Source organism: Octopus bimaculoides, chromosome 14 (genome assembly GCF_001194135.2).
Source record: "Octopus bimaculoides isolate UCB-OBI-ISO-001 chromosome 14, ASM119413v2, whole genome shotgun sequence".
Taxonomy (NCBI): domain Eukaryota; kingdom Metazoa; phylum Mollusca; class Cephalopoda; order Octopoda; family Octopodidae; genus Octopus; species Octopus bimaculoides.
In genome coordinates this window covers 53,371,321-53,379,748 of record NC_068994.1, presented here as the reverse complement: position 1 = coordinate 53,379,748, position 8,428 = coordinate 53,371,321, and the positions used below count along the sequence as shown (strand labels likewise).

Sequence of the window (8,428 nt, the reverse complement as noted above, 5' to 3'; positions counted from 1 at the left end):
ATATATATATATAGTAATATGGATGCCTTCATTGAATATGTAAAATTTCTTTATTAGAAAGTGGTACTCATTATCATCTCTTTTAGTATTCTATGTATATCCATTATTTCTTCATATTATAATATATACAATTCTTATCAGTTTTATTTATAATTTTCATACGTATTTTCCATTTGTTTTTACCATACGCACACATATTTAGCGCATACTCTAAATTCTATATCAGATATTTTATGTTTTTATTCTACTTTCCTTTAATTCCTCTATTCTTTAGTCCGCTACTCCTTTTATTATTACCATATATATATATACACTATATCTTTATTATTATTGTCAATAAATTCATTCCATTTTCAAGGCGTATACACACAAACACTCGTATACATGTATATGAATGCGTGTGTTTGCATGGGTAAATATGTATATGTGTATACGAGTCGCAAATATGTGTGAATGTTTCTGAGTAAATATATGCATATATATATGCTCGTATGTGCTTGAGTCTACGTGCTTATGTATGACAGAACATAGATGTAAGCACGCACGTACATACAAGCGAGTGGGTATCTGTATGTATGTATATATATATATATATATATATATATATATATATACACACACGTGTGCAAGCATATACATATGCATATATATATATATATATATATATATATATATATATATATATATATATATATATATATGTGTGTGTGTGTGTGTGTGCTAGCATATACATTTATGTGTTTTGGTATTAATGACAGGGAGAAACTGTGGTCCAGACTTATGCTTCGGAGGATGACTTTGTGACTTTCTAAGTGCATATATATATATATAAATATATATATATATATATATATTATATACCATGGTGGGGAATGCTTCTCAAGAATTAGCTGGAATTCCGTATCTTTTTCTGAAGGAAAGCAATTAAATTTTCCATTGTTTAATTCCAATTTAAATATATTTTATCAAAATATCGTTTTAAATTGTTTTCAACTGAACGATTAATTTAATTCACTTCTAAAATCCTAAATTGCAAGACACTCTCATTGCCTCTACTACCCCACTAGGTTCTTTCTCTTTCCATCTCTTTATTCATATATTTCCAATAGTTTTCCTGAAACCTACATTGTTCGGGTTAACGTAGTTCATATGATGAGAATAAAAAATGTCATTTCCCATTATTGTAGTTCTGTAGTTAAGAGTGTATATATATATATATATATAAATTAAGATTTTTTTAATACATTTCAGTTCGAACATACATATATACATCGACCCAACGGTAAGTTCTTCAGTACGATTCTTTTCAACACCTGCTTCAACATTTTTATGATGGCTTAAAAAAAACTTTGTACACATACATTTATATACATACATAAACACACCGACACACACGTATATATATAACGCACTTCTAAATTGACATATATTTTTGAGTGAACAGAGCTTTTAGTGCAAAAAGTAACTTAGTGTTATATACATGTCTCTTTTGTAAATGAAGTCGAAACACTTGATTTTATATAACCAATATTTATATATATATATATATGTGTGTGTGTGCGTCTGTTTGTATGTTTGTGTGCAAAGACTTATGTGTATACTTTTCTATGTACGCATATGCTTGAGCAAATGTATGCTCGTGTTCCTAAGAGTGATAATTTATTTATCAGCCGATATCTTCCCAAAATGCTATCGCTCTTTCCACATATATTTTTCGATAGTCATATTAACACATGAGATCTTAGAAACAACTTCCAACATTATGTCTGTCAAATATACCCCCACCAACACATCTAAATAGGGTGTAGTTATACATTTAGATAACGATACAACTTAGGTGACAAAACGCAGGTGCACATAATAATGCAACATACTCATTCACCACATATATACACGCTGAAAAATGATGTACACACACACACACACACTGCGAAAAGTATTTACAGAAATACTGTATGTTTTTCCCCATATTCTCATTATAGTACGTGTATGAGAGTATGCAAAATGTGTGTGTGTGTGTATACAAAATGGTGATTGATAAGTACTGTTTAATGTACACAGTATATGTTCAAGAACTACTAATAGGTTCATTATATTGAGAAAATCATGCCTAGTGTCTTCTAATAATCTACAGGCTCTGGGCTCATGGCCTATATAAGTTACAAATTAGGAAATAGAACACGCGAAAGCACTAACAAAAAACGAAATATAAACGAAATTTTTGTTGAAAATGATGAATAAGTCCTAGGGTCGATTTGTTCGACTAAAGACAGTGCTCCAGCATGGTCGCAGTCAAATGACTGAAACGAATAAAAGAATATATATATATATATATATTTATACAAATACTACATAGTCAGTGATCTAGCATGCTAATAGATCTTAAGTTCGACTAGTAAAACGTACGATAATAAAAGTCTGTCTGTCTGTCTCTCTCTTTCTCTCTCTATATGTATGTATGTATGTATGTATGTATGTATATATACATACATATATAAACATATATGCATGCATATACATATATATACATACATAAATAAATATACTTACGCACATATACATATATATGTATATATACACATACGTAATACATATATGTGTATTTAGATGCATATATATGCATATATATATATATATATATATATATATATATATATATATATATATATATATAAATACTTATATATATACATCTACATATATATAAATAAATATATATAATACATAAATATACTTAAACACACACACACACATATATATATACACATACACACATGAACATCTATATAAGAAGAGAGTGAATAGAGTAACACAGGCTGGATAAATGAGAATTGTAAAGGAAAAATATTAAAGATGGCATTCATTAGGGAGAATATTTCAAGTTAGAAAACTGTAATTTCTTATGAATAATTATATTCCAAATGAAGGTAAAATAGATCAGATAAAGCAATTGTAAAATATAAAATAAAGTTCTAAATAAGGAGACTAAATTAAATCAGAGGCTACTTACTCTAATTGATTCTTGTCATTTAATTAGATTATGAATTATATCGTAAGCTAATCCTACGTAGAAATATTATATATATATATATATATATATATATATATATATATATTTCATTAAAAGTTTAAAAAATTTTAAATTCTATTTAAAATAGAATTAAATTTTCAAAGATAATTACCAAATTATAGTTATAAATTATTTCAAAAAAAAATTAAACTAATAAAAATCAAGAAAATACTATATATAGTTATAAGTAATTAAAAAGTAATTAAGAAGTAATAATTAGGAAATTACAGCAATCAAAATGATTAAAAACTATATGGCTGTGTATACTGATCTATATTAAACATACTGACGAAGAAAAAGTCTACCGATCCTAACTATTGCATTATTATGTTTCATTAATCAGCATTGTTTCTATGGGAAAGTTTTGAATCTTTTTCTAAGTGTATAGAACATAAATCATCTTGTATTTAATATGTTAAGACTGGAAATGAAAACATCCTTAAGATATAAGCTGCAGTTTAGTTTGCCGCCATTTTACGTAAGACTGTTTCTACAATTATGTAACTGGTTAAACTTATGATTCTCCGTCCGAAAGGTTCACATTCCATCTATTGTCAGTGTTAGATATTGAACTAGGGAGATCCTTTTTATTACAATATGATAAATATGACATACTCACGGAATCTCTATCTGAACAGGATATAGTTAACTCATTACATATTACTCAAGATTGTTTATTATTACTATCATTCTTCTTCTAATAATTATAATGCAATGATGATGACGATGATAATTACAGTAGTGGTAGTAGTAGTAGTGGTTCTAATTGTAGTAGAAGCAACAATAACAATAATAAAAACAGCAAATAAAACAGCAATATTAAGAGAAAATAAACACCGTTTATTAGGAAGTCAAAAACAAAAAAATTAAAATATATAGATACATGTGTGCACATATATATATATATATATGTATATATATATATATGCATATATGTATATATATATATATATATATATATATATATATATATATATATATATATATATATATATATATATATATATATATATATATATATATATATATATATATATATATATATATATATATATATATATATATATATATATATATATGCATATATGTATATATATATATATATATATATATATGCATAGATAACAATTGTTGTGATTAATAATATATTCTCGTATATTCCATCGCCTGTCTTTCATTTGTTATTTACCTAACGATCACTCTCAAAGTGATCGTGCTTCAGCAGCAAGCTACCAGGTGTAAACCATTCGTTCTATCCATTATATGAGTGAGATAAAGAGAAATAGAGATATATATTTTACACACGCATATATATATATATATATATATACATACATACACCTATTTCAATATATATACTTATATGTATAAAACTATAAATATATTCTTTTACTTATCTATCTATCTCTTATATAGATATAAGTGAGAATAAGCGTATGAGAGAGAGGGGGGGTGAGGAGAAAAAAGAAAGGAGTAAATTGATAATAGTTTTCAAGTATCACAAGCAACCAAGATGTGCCTTGAGCATTAATTTTGTTATAATATATTAGAATCTAACAAGTTGACAAATTACAAGAGCAGAATATATTCGCCTGCGCCTGGATATTCGTATGTCGTTAATGATATATTCTCCAATGCATAAATCAATGGTACTAGTCTCAGCAAGACATCAACATCATGTTTTTCTCTTTTACGTACTCACGCTCCGTCGGACACAATTAAGAACTTGCCTCCCCTTAACCGAACCATGAAAACAATCCATACGAGCTTTTGAATTTAGACGATAAACAACAGACGCATGGCATTTCACACTGTTGGTCACTGACTTTTTCGGATGGTTTTATCGATTTAAACAACTGGTATATTACTGGTATCTATTTTAATCTACCCTAAAAGCGATGGCAAAGCAAAGAAAAAAAGAAAAAAAAAAGAAAATGAACTTTACACGTGATAAGTACTTTCATATCAGAATTTTAGTTCAACTCAAACGTCCTGTTTTATATCAATACTAGAATGTCATCCGTCACGTGATGGCTAACTTTGGAGTTATACTTTTGACATCGCTTGTAATAGCAGTAGGGTCGAATTAAGATCCATAGAGGCTCTGACCACATAAAAGATTTTAGTGCTCCCATGTGTATGTAATTCAAATCAAAAGAAAAATAAGCCATAAAATAAATTCATATTTCTAAAAATGAAACAAAAACAACAGTAAGATGAAAAATAATTATTTTTGTATACTTCCACTTTATATTTGAAAACTTTTCTCCTACTTTTTTTCTTAATTGCAAATTCTTTGATCAGACCCTTACCATGACCATCATAAACACTTCGAAATTATATTTCCGATCATATAAACCACATTGAATATTATTTTAGGAAGTCTAAAGCGATTTCTTTTGTGTTACCATTTTTGTGGTGTTACACTCTTCGTTGATGCTCTAAGCACGTGTTTATTGTGCTTAATGGTTAATCCAGCGCCATATATAAAAAATCATGGAAAACAAACGGTAATTATAATTTAACTTTTATGAAATACCTAAAAGCTTAAAATAATTGATGAAATGAATACTAATTTTGTAAAGAATATTTACTATAAAACATAATTAAACAAATTTCCTTTTGTATCTTTGCAATAAGTTATTATTTTTCTAATATCTCTGAAAAATGTCACAGATTATGTATATGTTTCTGATCGTTATAAGACATTCGTCCTGAACCGCTTTTACTCACTCTCTCTGTTGATTTTCTCTTTTTAAAGCTTGACTAGAGAAATCAACCAACCAACCAATATGCTAACGTTTATATCGGACATCTTGAAGAGATTTGCGACTGTATCACCATACAAAAATATGTTCTAATCTCCGTTGTGATTTGTGACTGTATTACTAGCCACTAAACCTTTTCTATTTTCTTTTCCTTGTATTTCTGTGTTCCTTTCTGTCGAAGGGCGTAGACTCGAAACGTAAAAGACTTTTTCACTTCCCGAGCATTAAACTAATACATATGTTTGTTGTTTACACACCCGTCTTCGTCTTTTGCTTTTTTTTTGTAAATTCTCACTATATATATATATATATATATAGGGACAGAGGGGGGGGGGAGAAATGTTTTATATCTAGGACATTTGCTATAAGATGAATAATAATAATAATAATAATCTTCTTCTTTAGCCAAAGTAAACAAAACGTTTGGTTGAATCGCAGAGCTCATTAGTTCAATATTAGTTTTTGATATACGATTTCTTCAAATAAGATAGGCTTATAGCATAAAAATCACTTCAGCGAAATTTGAAACTCTGAACAATGGAATTTAGAGACGAAATTTTGGTAAATAATTAATGACAGCAACAGTGAAGAAAAACAGAAGATGAAGGATAAGGATAGTACCGAGAAAGATTTTTTTTCAGGAAGATTAAGTGGGTGAAGAGAAGAAAGAAGAAACGAATGAAAGAAAACGAATTATGGGAGAATATGGAGGAGGTGTTGAGTTTGAGAAGTGGTATGTAGCGGGGTGGGTTGGTTTATAACACCAATTTGTCTGCCTAACAAACAAGTTGACATATTGAACCAATGTAGTGAAGAAGTGTTGAGATGTGTGGTAGCTGAGTGTGAAGAGAGGCGGTTTGTTTGGGCGTTTAGTATTATTTAATGAATACGAATATTTCACTGGTTGCACAGGAAATGAAATATGATTTTGCTAACTGACACACAAGTAGTCTCCAAGTAGAACACGTATTTTTCCTATGTTTGTTCACTTATCATCTCTGCTGTACGGATTCCTGGAAACCTGGGAACCGACAAGTGGCTCCACAGTAACCATCATGATCATTGCTTTCGTCATCAATAGTAGTAGTGGTAGCGTTAACAATTATAATAATAATAATGGTTTCAAATTTTGGTACAAGATCAGCTAGTTCGGCGCAGGGGGTAAGTCGATTATATCGATCCTAGTGATCAACTTGCACTTAATTTATCGACCCGAAAGGGATGAAAGTCAAAGATGACCTCGGCGAATTTGAACTCAGAACATTGAGACAGACGAAATGCCGTTAAACGTGTTGCCCTGAAATGCTAACGATTCTGTCAGATCGTCAATAATCCTATCTATTACAGACAAGGCATGACAATTGGGAGTAGGTGTGTTGTCGATTACATCGACCCCAGTACTTATCTGGTACTTATTTCATGGACTCCAAAAGGGTGAAAGACAAAGTCGATCTTGGCGGAATTTGATCTCAGAGTTTAAAGCTGGAACGTAAAGCAGAATCGTTAGTGTACGGTAACGATTCTGCTAGGCACAAGGTCAGTAATTTTTAGGGGAATGGATTAGTCGATAACATCGATTGCTGCCAGTATTTGATGGGAATTTTATAGATCCCGAGGAAATAATATGATAATTATATCGCTAATAATAATGGTTTAAAAAAAAAAATCAATAAGATTTCTAAGAAATATCTAGAAATGCTGTAAGGTTAAGAAGTTCGGTTCGTGACCATGTGGTTTCGGGTTTAGTCATAGCGCATGGCACCTTGGGTAATTTCTTTTACTATAGCACCAAACCTATTAATGCTTTGTGAATGAATTTGGTAGACGAAATATGCGCGGAAGCCCTTCGTATATTGCATCTTTTTCTCTCTATATATATCTCGCTATCTGTGTGTGTATATTTGAGTGTGACTGCCTTTGTCCTTGTCTCTCTAGGGCTTGACAACCTACGTCGGTTCGCTTACTTGCGCCGATAAAATAAGTGCCAAACTTCGTACCGAAGTCGACATTTTCGACCGACCCTACAAAGTGTTCTAGCATGGTCACAGTCGAACGACTGAAATAAACAAAACATTATATACATTTGCTGTACTTTTCCTCCTCTGTCTAGTCCGTCCGTCCGTCCGTCCGTCCGTTCGTCTCTCTCTCACGCACACACACACACAAATGGGTCTCTGTACGGTATACAAGGCATAGAGCTGGCTACATACTTTACGCTTCTTCCTTCTGCATGGTGATTTCACTCATTATTAGTGAAACCGTTATTGCTACGTTAACGATCATCAAGACAAGATTCAAAAGAGTTTTCGATAATTTGCGAAGAACAAAGGAAACAGATAAACGAGAGTAAATATATAAGGGGCTATGATTCGGGTATTAACAATATCTCTTGGATTGCTGATGTGAAAGTAAGTTCGCAAAAATAATATAATGAAATAAGAATACACACACATCGACGTACTTTTTCATACTCACATAGATAAGCATTAGTACACAGTCACACGTTAGTATACTAATATATTTTTATATCTATATATGAATGGTCGTATCAAGTAGATAGCGATTAACATAATAATCTGTTGTTTGATAT

The 8,428-nt window shown here is 30.2% G+C and overlaps 1 protein-coding gene and 1 long non-coding RNA gene across 3 annotated transcripts in view; one reads left to right on the top strand and one right to left on the bottom strand.

The window, feature by feature from the left end:
* Positions 1 to 5,958, top strand: part of LOC128249390 (uncharacterized) — a 107,651-nt gene extending 101,693 nt beyond the window's left edge. The window contains exons 3-4 of the long non-coding RNA XR_008265498.1: positions 1,252 to 1,282; positions 5,832 to 5,958. This is a non-coding gene — a long non-coding RNA (uncharacterized LOC128249390). The remainder of the gene's footprint in view (positions 1 to 1,251; positions 1,283 to 5,831) is intronic.
* LOC106868552 (G-protein coupled receptor dmsr-1) overlaps positions 1 to 8,428 on the bottom strand; it is a 184,783-nt gene that overhangs the window by 71,456 nt on the left and 104,899 nt on the right. The window lies entirely within an intron of this gene.